The sequence below is a fragment of the Carassius auratus genome, unplaced genomic scaffold (genome assembly GCF_003368295.1).
Source record: "Carassius auratus strain Wakin unplaced genomic scaffold, ASM336829v1 scaf_tig00012038, whole genome shotgun sequence".
NCBI classification, from domain to species: Eukaryota; Metazoa; Chordata; class Actinopteri; order Cypriniformes; family Cyprinidae; genus Carassius; species Carassius auratus.
This window is the reverse complement of record NW_020524255.1, coordinates 1-18,943: the sequence shown is the minus strand read 5'-3', so window position 1 is coordinate 18,943 and position 18,943 is coordinate 1. Positions and strand designations below refer to the sequence as shown.

Genomic DNA, 18,943 nt, shown 5'->3' with positions numbered 1-18,943 from the left:
TTTCACATCATTATTTTTATATTAGGATAAATATAATACAAATTATATAAATGATCATTTCCGCTTAGACACATACATACATGCTTTTAATTTGGCATAATATTGTATTTTGGTGTCTCAGTGTTTCTCTCTGTGAGTTTTCTGGCTCTGTGTGAGTCTGGATGTGTTTCGCTCAACAATACGCCTGATCCCTGCTTTATTAAGATCTCCAGTGAGATTCTGATGATGCTGTAATGGGGTTTATATTCTGGAGAAATTTACCTGAGGAAACATCCTCAGCTCTTCCTGTTGCTTGCATAGAGTCAGTGAGTGTCATTGATAATTACTCTTTTACACCTTTCATTCTTTCTAAATTGTGGCATGCAAATAACTTTGACACAATGTTGCTCATATAATGCAATGCAAAGAGAACAATAAACAGTATTTATTGATTGCAAAATGTCATCACGTATTTAATTATTTTGTGGTAGTAGTTGTTTAATTTTGTCTATTATATTCCTGCTGAAATCAGTTTTGCTTTTGTGAATCTTTTGCTTTAGTCAAACAGATTGCGCTAATATTAATGGTTTTTTATTTATTTTTTGCATGTTTAAGAACATTAAATGAAGTAGAAATAAATGAATTAATCTTGGAATGAATGGACAACATAAGTGCAACATGAATACATATACAGAGAGATATTATTATAATTATTTGCATGTTTTACATTTGACAATTTCTGATGCATTCAGCAACAAATGCAACATTAAAATCATGCACGTTTAATTTTTTCTTATGTTTAATATTTTTAGATTTAGGTTTATTTATTGCATATCTCACATTTGACAGTTTCTAATGCATTCAACAGTTGGATTTAAATTTCTGCATGTTTCTAATGCATTCAGCAGCGCCCTCTCTCTCATTCTCTCTCTCCCTCTCTCTGTCTCTGTCTCTCGCCCTGCATGTGTGACTCAAGGTTTCTCTCATGTTGCCATGCCGACAAGGCCGTTTGAGTTTATTTACCTTGAGAGACACTGAAGGAGGGATTGAGGGAAGAATGGAGGGATTTTAATGGATGAGAGATGAATGAATGAGCGGAAGCTCGGGACTTTAATGAATAACATCAATGCAGTCTCTTCTCTTCTTTTGTCTTCTCTTTCTTGCATCAAAAAGGGTCATTTCATTGTAAATCGAGAGAAAATGTGCTGTTAAAACTGTTCAGGTCCAACCGAAATGATCAGAAATAAACTTGAAGTGCTAATTTTTTACATTTTAGCTTTTTATCTCTTCCCTTTTTTCTACATTTCTATTTTTTTTTTCATTTTTAAGTTTTATGGGTTTTATTTCATGGTTGGTGATTAAATGTTAGTGATCAAAACGCATAATGTCTTATTTTGCATCTCGAATTTAAAAATCTCAATTTAAGAATTTGAAGTTTTTTGAAATCATATGTATGAGATGTTGGTGTTTGCGAGTGGATGAAATAAGAAAGGTCCAAACTGAAGGATGGAGATATTAATGATTCTGAATGAATGCGTCACGCAGATCTGGTTCAGTCCTCTGATTGTTTGTCACAGTCACACTGACCTGTTGCCATGGCAGGACACACACACACACACACACACACACATGTTGTTGTGTGAGTGGATGAAGTCAGTGTTGTGTGTGATTTGTCAGGAGAGCAGAAGTGAGTATTCAGTCAATGTTTCTTGCATTAAAATCTGTAGTAAATATCTGTAAACAGCAGTTACAGAGAGCTGTGACACGTGAACATGACATGCAGACTGCAGAACTGATGCTTATCACTTTTAATGTTTTATATACATACTATTCTTTTTTCCTCTTTTCACATTAACATTTTTTTCCCATTGTTTTTTTTTCTTTTTAACCCCACCTCCTCTTTTTTATTTATGGTCTGTTTACTTTTGCGTCCATTCGTTTTTAATTTCTGTACCAAAAAGAACGGTTGTTGTATTTTCAAATGCTATGCTGAAAAAAAATTAAAAGAGAACAATTCACACAAAATTTTGGGTGAAAAAGTAAAATATTTACTTCTTTTCAGATTTTTGTTAATTAATTCTTTGCACTTGTAATAAACATTTGAAAAATGCAGAAATTCCCATCCTTTCCCTTCCTTTCCTTTTCTTTCCTTTCCTTCCCATTTTTCCTTCCCATCCATCCTTTCCTTTCCTTTCCTTTGCTTCCCGTCTTTCCCATCCTTTCCTTTTCTTTCCTTTCCTTTCCTCCCCATCCTTTCCCTTTCCTTTTCTTTCCTTTCCTTTTCTTTCCTTTCCTTCCCATTTTTTCCTTCCCATCCATCCCCATCCTTTCCTTTCCTTTCCTTTGCTTCCCGTCTTTCCCATCCTTTCCTTTTCTTTCTTTCCTTTCCTTTCGTTCCTTTCCTTTCCTTTCCTTTGCTTCCCGTCTTTCCCATCCTTTCCTTTTCTTTCTTTCCTTTCCTTTTCTTTCTTTCCTTTCCTTTCCTTTCGTTCCTTTCCTTTCCTTTCCTTTCCTTTCCATCCTTTCCATACTTTCCCATCCTTTCCTTTCATTTTCTTTCCTTCCCAGCCTTTCCCTTCCTTTCCTTTCCTTTCCATCCTTTCCCTTCCTTTCCTTTCCTTTCCTTTCCTTTCCTTTCCCATCCTTTCCATCCTTTCCCATCCTTTCCTTTCCTTTCCTTTTCCTTTCCATCCTTTCCCATCCTTTCCTTTCCTTTCCTTTCCTTTCCTTTCCTTTCCTTTCCTTTCCTTTCCTTTCCTTTCCTTTCCTTTCCTTTCCTTTCCTTTCCTTTCCTTTCCATCCTTTCCCATCCTTTCCTTTTCTTTCCTTTCCATCCTTACCTTTCCTTTCTTTTCTTTTCTTTTCCTTTCCTTTCCTTTCCTTTCCTTTCCTTTCCTTTCCTTCCCATCCTTTCCTTTCGTTTCTTTTCCTTTCCTCTCCTTCCCATCATTCCCATCCTTTCCCATCCTTTCCTTTCCTTTCCTTTCTGCTCCTTTCATGTCCTTCCCATCCTTTTTCCATCCTTTCCTTTCCTTTCCTTTACTTTCCTTTCCCATCCTTTCCCATCCTTTACTTTCCTTCTAAAAATTTGTTTTAAAAGTTTTTTTTTTTTTTGGAAAAAACATCTTGAAAAACAATTCTATCACATTGACCAGGACCGTCAATATGATGTCAATATGATTATAAAATGACTACAAAAGACTACATAGGCATGTTCATGTCTACATTTACAAACATGGCAGATATTTTATTCCGAAGTGACTTGCATTGCATTTTGAGTATATATTAATAAGAATATGAAGTGTGTTCAATCTTCCACGACACAAGTCTTTTGGCCTAAAATCTTAAGTCTGTAAGTTGAGTGTTTCTGTTCTCTCTTGTTAATTTTTCATGAGTTATTTTCGAGTGAAGCTTCATTTCTCATACTGCTCACGTGTAAGGCTTCACTCACATATGCGCTCGTCACTGTCACACACCTGGACTCATTTAATGTGTTTTTGCCCGTGACCCAGTTTCTGTCTTTCCGTGTTTGATTAGTTCCCAGGTGTGTCCATTATCTTCCTCATGTGTTCCATGTCCCTGTTAATTTCATGATTCCATCCACCTGTGTTTCCCCAATTATCTGTGGTTCATAAGCCGTGTCCCTTCAGTTCTGTTTTGTCGGGTCTTCTCACTTGTGCTCACTTGTGCTCACTTGTGTCCACTTGCTACTTACGTGTGTCTACCTCTGTGCTCCATGTTGGATATCCCCTGTGTTGGATATATTAAAAACCTTATTCCGTTTATCCTCGACTCCGTATTCCTTCAAGCAGCGTAAAACCGTGACAGAAGACCCGAACTAATAAGAGAAAATAGAAAACTGCGTGTTCTTCCCTCCGTTTTGTTTTTGTGTTTTCAAAGTCTTTTCTTTTCTTAGTGTTTCTATGGATCCCCTCTATCGTCCCGAATTCCTCATCCTTCTGCTGAAGCAGGAAGAACGCTCTCTCGAGGACCACACCAGATGGTTTCTCCTATTAGCAAATGCCACCAGCTACCCGGACGGCGCGCTCTGCACCTTCTACAACACCAGCCTGAACTCCAAATGCAGAGCGTTGTCGTCCGTAGATGGTCCTCGAGAGAATTTCGCCGCATTCGTGGAGTGGACTCTGGCGAGAAATGGCTCATCTTTCACCATCTGCCCCATAGAGGACCTCGCCAGCCCCACTCCCGACCCAGAGACCAGCCAGCCACCATCACGCCGCACGGAGCCAGAGCCCACCGCAGCCGCAGAGCCCGAGCCATCCACTGACAGGGAACAGGATCTCGAGAGCGCGACTGACCAGGTGTGTGAGCCGGCAACACCGTGCATCGTGGGAGTCCTCGTGGAGATCGAGGGCGTGGAGGAAAGCCCTGCCCACACTCCTGCGACTGAGGGTGAGCTGTATACAGTCTCTGAAGATCGTATGGAGCAAGTTCTGGATCTGATGGACTGGTCTATGGAGGTAATCCCTAATTTTCCTGTTTCCCCGCTGGTTCCGTCCAGCCCTGATTCCCCTGTATACCCTCTCAGTCTCCCACTCCTACCTCCTCCAGTCATTTCCTCTGCTCCATTTCCGCTGGTTACGCCCAGCCCTGAGTTTTCTGTTTCTCCGCTGGTTACGCCCAGCCCTGAGTTTTCTGTTTCTCCGCTGGTTACGCCCAGCCCTGAGTTTTCTGTTTCTCCGCTGGTTACGCCCAGCCCTGAGTTTTCTGTGTCTCCGCTGGTTCCGCCCAGCCCTGAGTTTTCTGTGTCTCCGCTGGTTCCGCCCAGCCCTGAGTTTTCTGTTTCTCCGCTGGTTACGCCCAGCCCTGAGTTTTCTGTTTCCCCGCTGGTTACGCCCAGCCCTGAGTTTTCTGTTTCCCCCGCTGGTTCCGCCCAGCCCTGAATCTTCTGTGTCTCCGCTGGTTCCGCCCAGCTCTGAATCTTCTGTGTCTCCGCTGGTTCCGCCCAGCTCTGAATCTTCTGTGTCTCCGCTGGTTCCGCCCAGCTCTGAATCTTCTGTGTCTCCGCTGGTTCCGCCCAGCTCTGAATCTTCTGTGTCTCCGCTGGTTCCGCCCAGCTCTGAATTTTCTGTGTCTCCGCTGGTTCCGCCCAGCCCTGAATCTTCTGTGTCTCCTGCATTCCCTCCCAGCCTCCCTCTCCCGCCTCCTCCCAAACCTGCTGGTCCCTCTACTCTTTCGCTGGTTCCGTCCAGTCCTGATCCTCCTGTCCTTCCTCCCATCCTTCTCATCTCTCCTCCTCCTAGACCAGCCAGTTCCTCGCCATCCCTGCTGGTGCCAGTCAGTCCCGCAGCTCACCCTCAGTCCGCGCCATCGGGGCGCGGTGGTTCGCCGCTGGACTGCCAGTCTCCAGCTCCGCCTTGGCGTGTTAAGGCCCTGTCTCCGCCTCCAGCCTCCGAGCCCTGGACTCCTCCTCGGTCCTTCGACCCAGCGGCTCCGCCTTGGCTCTTAGCTCCCTCGTCTCCACCGTGGCCTGTCATCCCACCTGCTCCACCGGGCTCCCTCGTCCCTCCGGCTCCACCTTGGTCAGTCGTCGACCATCCGCCACCTCGGGACTCCTCTCCTCTGGTTCCACCTCGTCACTCCATCCTTCCGGCTCTGTCAGGCTCCTCCTTCCCTCCGGTTCCACCTCCATCCTCGGTCGCTCCGGCTCCACAGCGGTCTGCCAGGACCCTGCCTCCGCCTTGGTCGCCTGAGCCTTCTGCTCCACCTAGGCCCTCCGGAACCTCGACGTCACCCTGGCTCTGCGGCTGTGCTGCTCCATCTTGGGCTCCTCACCCACCGGTGCAGTCTCCGCCTGTCGGCCCCCTGGTGTCGTCGACCCTTCCTTCACCATGGCTCCTCCCGCCGTCGACCCCACCTTGGATCTCCGTCCTGGCTGGTCTCTGGTGGACCATCTGGCTCCTCCTGCTCCTGTCTCCTCCCTGGCTCCTTCCTCCGTCGTCTCCTCCCTGGCTCCTCCTTCTGTGGTCCCTGTCTGCTGGCCCCCTCCTGGAAGTCCATCCTCCACCGGAACCTCCTCCCAAGTTCCCACCTACGCCTCCCCCTGTTGTTTCTACGGTGCGAGGACGCACCTACCGGGAGGGGGGAGTACTGTCACACACCTGGACTCATTTAATGTGTTTTTGCCCGTGACCCAGTTTCTGTCTTTCCGTGTTTGATTAGTTCCCAGGTGTGTCCATTATCTTCCTCATGTGTTCCATGTCCCTGTTAATTTCATGATTCCATCCACCTGTGTTTCCCCAATTATCTGTGGTTCATAAGCCGTGTCCCTTCAGTTCTGTTTTGTCGGGTCTTCTCACTTGTGCTCACTTGTGCTCACTTGTGTCCACTTGCTACTTACGTGTGTCTACCTCTGTGCTCCATGTTGGATATCCCCTGTGTTGGATATATTAAAAACCTTATTCCGTTTATCCTCGACTCCGTATTCCTTCAGGCAGCGTAAAACCGTGACAGTCGCGTGCAAACACCAAGATGAACTCAATGACCGCGGCTGATGAAATATTTCAAAGTGAAAACCTCATTACTTGCCACACTGTAATTACTCTGGCATGCCTGAAACATTGCATTAGTCACGTCTTGAGTTTAATCAGTATGTATACAAGTAAAACAGCCGACGCAGGGAAACACGCATCAAACTGTTGGTCGTTACGTAACAGCAGCTCGTTAGTGAGGGAGACCCTTCAGTTTGATGTGTTCGGACGGACTGTTAAACAACTTTATATACTGCTTTAAAACACATGCAGCAAGATCAATATACTTTCCTTTATATACAATAACAATACAATAAGATTTTTGAAGTCTCTTCTGTTCACCAAGGCTGCATTTATTTGATCAAAAATACTGTAAAAATTACGCAGCTGAATCTTCAGCATCATTACTCCAGTCTTCAGTGTCACATGATCCTTCAATAATCATTCTAATCTGCTGAACTCTGCCTGCCCTCTGTGCATGACCTTTGACCTCATTGACCTTTTGACCTGTGTGACCTTGCAGGATCAGCCTCAGCCTCATCTGCCACCTGTGAGGGAGACGTATGGCCAACCCGCTGGATGAAGATATCCTCCTAAACCACTGGTAAAAAAAAACAACGCAAAAACATGAACATTTTATTATATTATTATCATGTAAAACAGCAGATTTCTGTTTGAATATATGTTAAACTATAATTTATTTCTGTGATGCTCCGCTGTATTTTCAGCATCGTTCCTCCAGTCTTCAGTGTCACATGATCTTCAGAAATCAGAATAATATGATGATTTACTGCTCAAGAAACATTTCTGATTATTATCAATTATTGAAAACAGTCGTGCTGCACAATATTTTTGTAGATACACTGAGATACTCTTTATTTTTCAGGATTCACAGATGAATAGAAAGTTTTTATTTGAAATAGAAATATACTGTAAATATCTTTACTGGCACTTTTAATCAATTTGATACATCCTTGATGGACAAAATATATATTTCTGTAAAATTTGAGACTCATATTCCACACACATCTCATGTCACGTGGTTCTCCTGCAGTCCTGGTGAGTGGGAAGCGAGGGATTTGACCTCATTGATTAGGAATGTCTTACACTGACACTTAAGACAAGTGATGAGATGGTCGAGGGTGTGAAGAACTGAAGGACGAATCTATGTTTGACCTATTCTTCACCCTCTGAACCGCTTTGTGTTTCTGTGTTGGAAATGCCAGCCTTTGTGTGTCCTTGTGCACATTAAATGTCTTCAGTTGTCTCTAATGGTCTTTTATAATTATTCTCCGAGGCTCTATGATGAACTGTTGCAGAAATTAAAAACTGGAACTGTTCACAACTGTTTACTAAAACTGTATTAAGTTTGTTGCATATATATATAAATATATATATATATATATATATATATATATATATATATATAACAATACATTTAAAGCCAAATAGTAATATTTAGCAAGAAAATATAAAAATAAATCTAAATCAAAATATTAATAAAAACAACAATAGTATATTAAAAAAATTCACAAGCTGAAATAAGTTTTTCATGTTGAATTTTTATTTCAGTTAATGTTTACGTTTTTTCAAGTAACTAAAATGTGTTTTTTGGATTTTAATTTAGTTAACGAGCTGAAATAAAAATATGTTTACATTCATGGGGTTTATCTCAAGTAACACAAATGTTTTTTTTTCTGGTTTAGTTGTAGTTTAGTATAGAACTGTTTCTCTCAGTGTTTCTCAGAAAACTGCGTTCATTCGTCTCACGCTGTTCTCCACACGCCGTCTCTTTCTCCAGAGAATCCCTGAAGCCTTCTGACTCAAATTACTTCCATCAGCAGCTCAACACACACACACACACACACATGCACGCACACGCATGCAACACACTCTCACACACACTCACACACACACACACACTCACACACCTCCGTAGGTAAAATGCAGAAGTTTCTAGGAAACTCTGTACCTCTTTTGTCCATGTTTTTCAGAAGTAAAGCTGAGGCTTCTGTTGCAGACGCTCTGACCTGTGAATTGAGTATTAAAATTATTTGTTGCCTCTGATTCTTTGATTCTTCGTTCGTTCATTGATGATTTATCCGTGTGTTTACAGATTTTCTGTGTCAAGATCTGTTAAACTGTAACTTATTTCTATGATCAAAGCTGAATTTCCAGCATCATAACTCCAGTCTTCAGTCGATTTTGATTATTTTAATGCAACCTTCTTAAATAAAATAATTTTTTTGGAAAACAAATAACTTTCGGCGTGCATATAAATTGTATAATTCAATATTTATTAATTAATAAATGTTTTTATAACATTTTACTGAATATTTAGCATGTTTGATAAATCTATACTGTCATCAAAACGTCTTTGTTTCAGATAAATATTCAGAAAAAAGAAAATCATATATATAAACTGTTTTTAAGTTTAAAAAGGGTTTCCTGGCTAACAGATTTAATATGTTTATGTTAATATTCTAAGTATTCTGTTGTAAGTAGTATTTTTAGATTATAAATAGAGTATGAAAAATGTTAACTACTTTAAGTTCAGGTCAAATGTGTTGTGTGTTGTACTGTGTGTTTGTTCATACTTTGTGCTCTAGTGTGTGTTTGTGTGTGTGTGTGAACGCTTGCACCATGTGTGTGAGTGTTTCTGTGATTACGTAACATTGTTTTTCACACTACATTGACGCTGGTATTGAAAACATGCTTTTGTTTTGTTTTTGTTTTGACATTTGTGCTCTTCACTCTGTTTGTATTGTGTTCATGCTGACGCCTCATTGGTCCTTGAAGGAGGGACTCAGTTGTGGGCGGAGTTTAGCAGAGATCTTGTGTTTAATTGGTTCATTTGGAGTGTAGGTGTCAACTTATACATGATTCTAAAGGTCACGCCTGCACTGGAAGTGTGTGTGTGTGCGTGTATGCGTGTGAACATATGTGTGCGTAAACATGATCCACTGTGTGTGTCATTAAAAACATCAAAAATATGACATTAGATTAGATTATATTATAACAATGGCGTAACAATGGCGTATAATTTAGTAGGGATTCTAGTAATGTTTAAATAGCAATAATGTTTAAATATGTGTATATAACCACTGTTGTTGTAACAGCATTCACTTCAATGGTGTGAGAGACTGGATGCTTTCAAATTATTTCCCATTGAACTAAACTGCAGCTCAGATTATTTCAAATATAGTGAATTAAGCTACAAACTTCATCATAATGCACAATGTTTCCTTCTAACATGTACTTTGAGCAGCAGCTCGTGATATTAAAGGAGTGTTTCACTAGTTAGCAGTAAATCAGTTATCTCATCTGAATATGTTCATAGATTTGTGTTAGATGTTATCTTTTAAAAGGAATTATGGAAATTTTATTTGTAAACATCATACTTTTTTCGGTCATTTTGGTTAACGTCATAAAACTAAGTCAGTAGTTTCTGCAATTGACATTGAGAGCATAGATCATAATTCAGATATATTTTGAGAAAAATTTGGTTTTACAAGTGCTAGAAACGTGGCTTTCCAAGGAAAGATTGCACACCTAGATTCCTAACTGATGACGAAGAATTGACAGAGCAGATCAATTACTAGACATTTTTCTAGGGTATTACATGCAGATGTTTTTGGTCCCATAATTAGCTCCTCAAATTACAAGTCAACCAGTGTTTCATATCAACTATGCATTCTGTGAGTTTTGCAAATCGGTATGTTTTGAAATATAGAGCTGAGTATCACCAGCAGAACAGTAAAAGCTTTCTGTTTTCTAATAATATCAAGGGTAACATGAAAAGCTTGAAAAGTAATGGTCCTAGTACTGAGCCTTGAGGTACTCCGTACTTCAGTTGTGATTGGTATGATTCCTCTTCATTCACTACTACGAATTGATGGTGGTTCATAAGTACAATTTGAACTATAAATAATGCACGTCCTCTAATGCCAACATAATTTTCTAGTCTATTCAAAAGAATGTTGAATGAATCTTCCTCAGAAAAGACAAAATATTAACAAATTATTTCTGTGAAGTCTGCTTATATATCATTGTGTTATTTATAATGTATTATTCCTCATAATGGTTGTTTTACAGATGATTTGCTGTGAAAGGTGTTGATGAATGACAACTGTGGCTTTGGTTTTCACACACAAGGCTTTATGAAGGTTTATAATGTTTTATGAATGTGCTGTATTATATATCCAGGCTTCACAGGAGGTGAGTGAACATTTAGGATGAACAAATGTTTGGATGAGGCACATAACACATGCCTGATGATGTAATGCTTCCTATCTGAGTGTGTGTGAGAGTCGACAATGGACATTCGCTGCTGTAACTTCCTCAGGAAGCAGGAAGTGTCACATCTAGATGTTTCTTCCTGTCAGATAATAAGATGAAGGAAACTGAATCAAACAGAGGGTTGAGATCAAACTCTCCAGCAGCCTGAGTGAAAAAAAACAAACAGACAAACTGATAGAAAAGTCCATTTGTCATTTAAATAAGACAGTCTGATCACTTGAGAAAAATTTTATATTCAAATTATATATATTATACACACACACACACACACACACACACAGTATGTGTCTTTTTTTAGTAAATTAGATTAAATGTTTAGCACAAATATATTTAATTATCATAATGTGTCATTGATGTTTCACACTTCCATTTTAATTATTATTATTTCAGCAAAAAAAAAGACTGCAAATTACTTAAATGTATTTATTTATTGTTATGATTATTATTAATATATCACCTCATATTAGAGTAATATTTTAAATACTTAAACACAAGTTTTTGTTTTCTAATTATATATATATATATATATATATATATATATATATATATATATATATATATATATATATATATATATATATATATATATATATATATATTTTTTTTTTTTTTTTTTTTTTGAATAAATTTAATTAAATGTTTAGCAACATTATATTTAAATAATACCCATACAGAGTGCCAATGGCTTAATCAAGCTTTGCTTATTTATGTATTTATTTGTATTATTATTATTATTGTTGTTGTTGTTATTGCTGTTGTTAATAATAATATATCACTTAGTGCTGTTAAATGACTAATCGCAATTAATCGCATCCAAAAAAACATTTTGTTAACACAATATATTACTGTGTATTTATATATACATAATAAACATACACATACAGTATATATTTTGAAAATATTTATATGTACTTGCATGTATATATTTATATTCATATAATTTATATTATATATAAATATATTTAATATATAAATATTTTTCTTAAATACATTTAACAGGTTAATATTAGCGTAAATGCCATTATTCTAACGATGTACTTTTCTGCATTATAGGAAGTGTTGCCTGTTCCACTTGATAATATATACATATATGTATGCATATTTATATTTACATAATAAATATACACAGCATAAACACACATATTATGTAAACAATAACTTTTATTTTGGATGCGATTAATCGTTTGATTATATGTATATGTATTGTATGTATTTTTCAATCTTTTATTTTATTTTGTTTAGAGTAAATTAAATGTTTTTCACCATTATATTTAAATAACATCCATATAAATAGTGCTAATGACTTAAATCAAGTTTCAAAAATTATATAATTTTTTTAAATTATTATTGTTATTATATGACCTCATATTAATTGATAATATAATCTGTTTTTTCGTTTTCTAATTTAAAATTTACACCCAACCCAAATTTACATGATTATGTTGTGAAGTTAATTATTAACTTGTAGCGTTTGAGCTCCTACCACGCATCAGAAAGCAGCTCTGAGACAATCATAAATGTCATTTTCACATATGTGCTGGTTCACATCCATCTGGTGTCAGAAGAGGTCATGCATATTTATCTTCAGAAAAACTAACTCTTTACTTGTAATTGCAGTCAATTGTAGGATTTGGGATCCAAAGCAAAGCAGTCATGAATAGGCGATGATACGATCGATCATAATAGCAGCCTTTGATTAGGCAAGAATTATTTCTAATAGTCTAGCAGCAATAGAATCAACAAATATAAAGTGTGACTCATGTCTGTCTACATGTGCCTTATCTGAATATGTAATATCTAACATTTCTTGAGAAAGAAAGAGCGTGAGTCATGATTCATGACTTAGTGCTTCATTTATATTCATTTAAGTTTTATTGTCAATGCTCTTGCATTTTATGAGAGAATAAGTCGCTTTAAAGTTAATTTAGTCATTTTCTTCTTATTTTAGATTGGATGAGTGTAAAGGCTGGATAAGAGACTGAGCTGTCATTTAAAGACTTAGTTCACCAAAAAATGTAAATTCTGTCATTAATTACTCATGTCCCTCATGTCGTTACAAACCCGTAAGACCTTCGTTCATCTTCAGAACAGAAATTAAGATATTTGTGATGAATTCAGAGAGCTCTCCGATCCTCCCATAGAGAGCAGGGGTTCTAACAATTTGTTTTCTAATAATATCTTCAAAGGTTGACATGTAAAGCGTGAAAAGTAATGGTCCTAGAACTGAGCCTTGAGGTACTCCATACTTCAGTTGTGATTGGTATGATTCCTCTTCATTCACTACTACGAATTGATGGTGGTCTGATGACACCATTTTGGTGGGTATCACATCTGTAGTTTGTTTATTAAGCATGCAGAGGAAACACCCAATAGAGCATTACAATAATCTAACCTAGAGGTCATGAACGTATGTTCTAGAAAAAATGGCTTTCTAAGGAAAGATTGCTATTAAATAGCACACCTAGGTTCCTAACTGATGACGAAGAATTGACAGTGTTCTAGGGTATTACATGTAGAGGTTTTATGAGGTTTTGGCTCCAGAGGTGGACATTCAGAGCCTTGAGGTGTTCCAGTGTCACGTTCAGTTGGGTCATGGTTGGGGTCCAGATTCTCTGTCAGGGGGATGTGCTCATGAACCGCGAATACATCAAAAACAGATACATGTGAACAGATTGATTGATAAGAAGTTCTCTGTACTGCTCATTTAAAATAAGTAATTTGACCATCAAAAATATACAGCATTCATTTTCCCCTATAAAAGCAATGCAGGAGTGTTTTGATATGAACCTGTAGGTCATAAGGAACAGGTTCTGCTGTGACTTTTAATAGACTTTGTGGTGTGAATGTGAAACAAATTGATTCACCGATGAGCTTCTGATTAAGTTGTGCCTGATGTTAACGTGATATATGAAGTTACATATGGACAGAATAGAATAAATGATCATGAGACTCAGCTCAGTGTTTTAAAATGATAATTTGTTGATTGAATTAATTGTTTTGTGAATTATATCTTTTTTATTATATTTTATTACTGAATTATACATATATATGCTCATCTGTCTCTCTCTCTCTCTCTCTTTCTCTGTGCAGCGTCTCGTTTCTCGCTCCGTGTGCCGCGTGAGTCTGGATCCAGTGCACAGGCCTCTGCAGAAATCAGTCACATGGCTGCAGGTGGAAACTTATTAACACACACACACACACACACACACACACAGACAGACACACACACTCATGCATACTCGCTCGCTCAGAAAAGTGCTGCTGATTACAAGCCTTATTAAAGCTCCATTAGTCTCCGGACAATAATCAAGAGAGATATGGATAAAAATAAAAAATATGATTTCTTTTTTTTTTTATCTAACTGTGTGTCTCACTCACTGAGGTTATTAATAACATCTTAAGAGTGAAAAGTTGTATATACTTTCAGGATTTAAGGTTAGACATTTTTCATGCACTGCTCAAATTTAGTCTATTCCACTTCCATAACAAGTGTTCTTTCAGAAAAAAAAAAACATCAGTAATATACTTTTAAATATTTGTTTTATTGCACTTTATTTACTTGCATCTATAATTTTTTAAGCACATCATACTCATCATAGTTAACTCTAGGTTTTTTTCACTTCACACCACACCACAGCTTACAGTTTTATTCCTCTCTATATTCCTAAAATATTAACTGTTTTGCTTTTATACCTAAAATGTTATTCCTTCCTTTTGTGAGTTAGGAGCGAGAATTAAAAAATTGTAAAACTCTAAAATGGCAATGAAATCCAGTGAGAATTTTGGACCTCACGTTCAGGAAAGTGTATGCAAATGAGGGCATCTTTATTTAGAGAACACTTAATTTGCACATTTAAACAACATATCTGAAAACTTGTAATACAAATCAATTGTCTTGATGTACCTTGATTAATTAGTATGACGATATCTAGATTATCCTGCTTGTTTGTTTGTTTTCTGCATGTCTTGAACTATTACTCTAAAGTGATTTATTGTTTTTCATATTGTATGTATTCTAAGTATGTGAACAAGTGAATATTTTCAAGGTTTCATCAGACTGTAAAACCAATGTAAAATCTCACAGTAAATCTCTTCAGGCTCAGTTGCTCATGTGTATATGTTTGATCAGACACTTGAGAAACCAGCACATTTACTGTGTGAATTAGTATTATATTGCATGGCTATCTGGAATACTTTTGTATATAAAGACACTAAATGACACTATGATTGTTGACCCAGGCTGTGGATTGATTTATGTCATAAGTATCTGTGCAATAAGCAGGTAAATATCAGCTTCACATGAGGGTTTATTTTGTGATAATGAGCATTGAAGCTCATGCATTAGAACTGCTGTCATTCACACATTACCATAACATTTATTTTACTCTTGTTCCTGTCGCGTGAGATGTTTTTTCTTGGCTATTCTTGTTCATTCGGTCTTTCTCTACCTGCTCTTTCTTTTTCTATGTTTCCATTGTTGTAATCATATTTTCAGCAGTGAGTAAATGCATGTAGCTGCGCTGGTTTCTAGGATACCAGGAGAAAGGAGATAGAGAGATACTGAGAGAGAGAGAGAGAATGAGCTTCACTGCATTCAGATACTGCTGACAGTCGTCATCACATAAGATCACAGCGTATGTCAATAAGTTACACATACAGTAGTATGTGAATAAGTAACACTTAATTGTCAATAAGTAACACATAATTTATAATATCTTGTTTATTTTAATATAGTTATTTTCAATATATATTGAGATATTTTAATATTGTATTCGGATATTCTCATTACACTTTTTATTTACATAAATATTTTTGAAATAAAATATTATAAATTAAATGTCATTTAAAAAAGTATTTCATTATATTTAATTTAATTGTGTGTGTGTGTGTATATATATATATATATATATATATATCTGATATTTTGTATCAATTTTCATTATATATTTTATTATTTCAATATATTTAAATATTTATTTAAATATTTATAATATACATTACATACTGTATGAAACAATATATATTGTATTTACTCTAATGTTTATATGTAAAATGTGATATAAAATAACATATATTTTATATATAATATAAAATAAGTGAGATGTTATGAAATATGCAATATGGCTGTGGTCAGAATATTTATAGAAGATGTCTGTCAGATTACTGTCCGGTGTTTTATCCTCATTTTATATAATTAACTCTGTCCTCTGAGGCCGTTGCATGATTCACACATCTGATGCTGACCTGATGTTGTTGTCAGGGTGTTGCTTATGCTGTTGCTAGGTTGATTGTTATTTTCAGAAACACTTGTGCATATGTTCCTCAGCTCATGCAACTCTAGTTTAAGATTAAAGTTGGGGCACATTAGATAAAACTTTCAGATGTCTTTCTCTGTGGATATGAGCGTTCGGTGTTGTGTCACCTGTAAGAGCATGTTGTCTTTGGCTCAAAAGTTGTGTGAATTTATATCCATACATCTTAATCCTCGTAAAGAAATGATTGTACCTGGACTAGGGGACAGTGATGGCTTCAGATTGTACTTTAACATATGTGCCCATCATCCAAATTTGCCAATCTTAAGTGAATGTAAAACAGATTTTTGTATAAAATACAGGGGCACCTTTCATTGCACAAATCATTACAGCACGTGCGCTCAGTATGTTGCATTAGATCAAACATTGACATAGTATCTCATGCACATCGGTTGCAATCATTCACCTGTTGATCGGTGATGTTATGCGAACGGCTCGGTCGCGCGCAGATGTAGGCGGCGGCGTGCTGACGTCATCAGGGTTTAAAAGCGCCGCTCGGATCCGCAGGCGCCAGTCAGTCTCTCCGCTCTCGCGCTCCTCGTGTATTAAACCAGATCCAGGACTCATGTCCAGCAATCCAGACTGGGGTTAAGGATTCACCTGAAGAAGAACACGCACGCGGTCAGCTGAAGAAACTCTCTTCGTCTCTTGTTTTCCTCCATGTGAAGGAAAAGGTACGACAACCGATTGCTTTTTCGATTATGAACTGCGTTACTTGTAAATTTTTCCCGGTTTCAGCACCATGGAGAGCGTGATGCACAAACAACGCATTCAACATTTTTCTAGTTTTTTATTTTTATTTTTTTTATATAAGTTTGCATTTTCCTTTAATGTCTTATTTGAAGTGCGATAAAGCCTTTGTCCCCTATTTCTATTCGAATCTTGCTCTTTAAGTGTGATCTTTTAAAATACTTGTATGCACAAAGTTATAATTTAATTCGTGTGTTAAAGCGAGATCCTCAGAATCATCATTTAAAGCGACGTTGATTAGCAATAGTCAAATCCCTTGAAGATGAATTCCTGCTTTTACACTCCTGTAAACCAAATATTGATTTCAAATTTCTCTTAACATGGTTTTACTTTGTTATTTATGCATGAAGTCCCATGAAGAGATTCAGATCTACCCATATAGCGGCTTTTTAATAGGAAAAAGTAGGAGAGCAACTGCACAATTTTTGAAATTTAAAAAAAAAGTTTTTGCACAAACTAACAGTTTTTGTAATTGCTTCTTTCGTGAGTGAAAGCGAAACTCTAAGACTTCGCCATTTATAGCGTCTAATGATTTTCAGCCATCACATACCCTAGAGATTAATTTATGTTCGTTTAGCCAACATAATTGTGATTTTAAACACAATGTTATAAAAAAAAATTAAACCATGACATAATATGAGCAATTTTTATCGATTATATACTTAACTACTTTTATAGTTTACTACTTTTAAAAATATGTATAGGCTCAAAGTGCATGCTTAATCCGCCGTGTTCTCTTTGCAAACCAACATTTTGCCATTCAGTACCACGGGACAGCTCCAATTGACTTTGCAATGGCAACGAGACTTGCCGTGCAAATGCAATAATTTTTTTTCATTTCCGTTCAGCAAATTAATATTATTATTATTTTGCTGATGAAATACTTTAAACAAGGTTTTACTAATTTTAAAATATATTTTTTAAATGGCTTAATTCAATCTTGTTCTTCACAAAAAAGCAACGTTTTTAGATTCAGCACCCATGGACAGCTTCCAATTGCCTTTCATTGACCAAATAGATTTCTTCATGCAAATGCGTAGAATAAAACTTCTTAACATGGTTTATGACTTAATTCGAGTGCAATATCCATCCAAAAGGACTTCTGTCGTCTTTTTCGATTGCGCTGTCCTCAGCTGAAACGCGAACTTCAATTTGAACTTTTAAAAAAACGAATGTTCTGTGATTATTTCTTCCATGCAAATTATATCAAACTCACTCTTTGAAGTTGAAAAGTCTCTACATGTCATTTATAGATTTGTTTAGTTTGTTGATCTGACATCATTGTTGTGTATCTAGGCTGAGCGATGAACGAGGAGCGCAGCGCTCAATGAGACTGGCGTGGGTTCGCCACAGTCCTCGTGGCTGGAAGCGAAGCCTTTGATGCCAACCAGACCCTGGCGCTCTCATCAGCGGCCCTCGAGTACCCGTCAACCCGTGGGACATCATGCTGTGCCTTTTCTGGGACGGTGATCGCCTGTGAGAATGCCATCGTGGTGCCATCATCTTCTACACACCGACGCTTCGCAAACCCTATGTTCATCCTGATTGGCAGCCTGGCCACCGCTGACCGTTAGCCCGGCTGGATTCAACTCCTGACTTCGCTTTCCCAGTATCTGGTCTCATCTGAGACCATCAGCCTCATAACAGTCGGATTCCTAGTGGCGTCCTTCACAGCGTCCATCAGTAGCTTGTTAGCTATTACGGTCGACCGCTACCTGTCGCTCTACAATGCCTTGACGTACTTTTCAGAAAAGACGCTGCATTATGTGCATCTGATGCTGGTGGGAACATGGGGTGCGTCGCTGGGATTGGGACTGCTGCCCGTTTTGGGCTGGAACTGTTTGGATGATGCATCCACCTGCAGCATCGTGCGTCCGCTCAACCGCACCAACCTCACCGTCCTCGCCACGTCGTTTTTCGTCATCTTCGCCCTCATGCTCAGCCTGTACTTCAAGATCTGTAAGATAGTGTGTCACCACGCGCATCAGATCGCTCTGCAGCAGCACTTCTTCACCACCTCGCACTACATGGCCACCAAGAAGGGCGTCTCCACGCTCGCCATCATCTTGGGCACGTTCGGCGCCAGCTGGCTGCCTTTCGCCATTTACTGTC

At 37.9% G+C, this 18,943-nt stretch overlaps 1 pseudogene; it reads left to right on the top strand.

Moving 5' to 3' along the window:
• Positions 1–13,170: 13,170 nt before the first annotated feature.
• Positions 13,171–18,936, top strand: LOC113073345 (G-protein coupled receptor 12-like; annotated as a pseudogene).
• Positions 18,937–18,943: the final 7 nt, after the last annotated feature.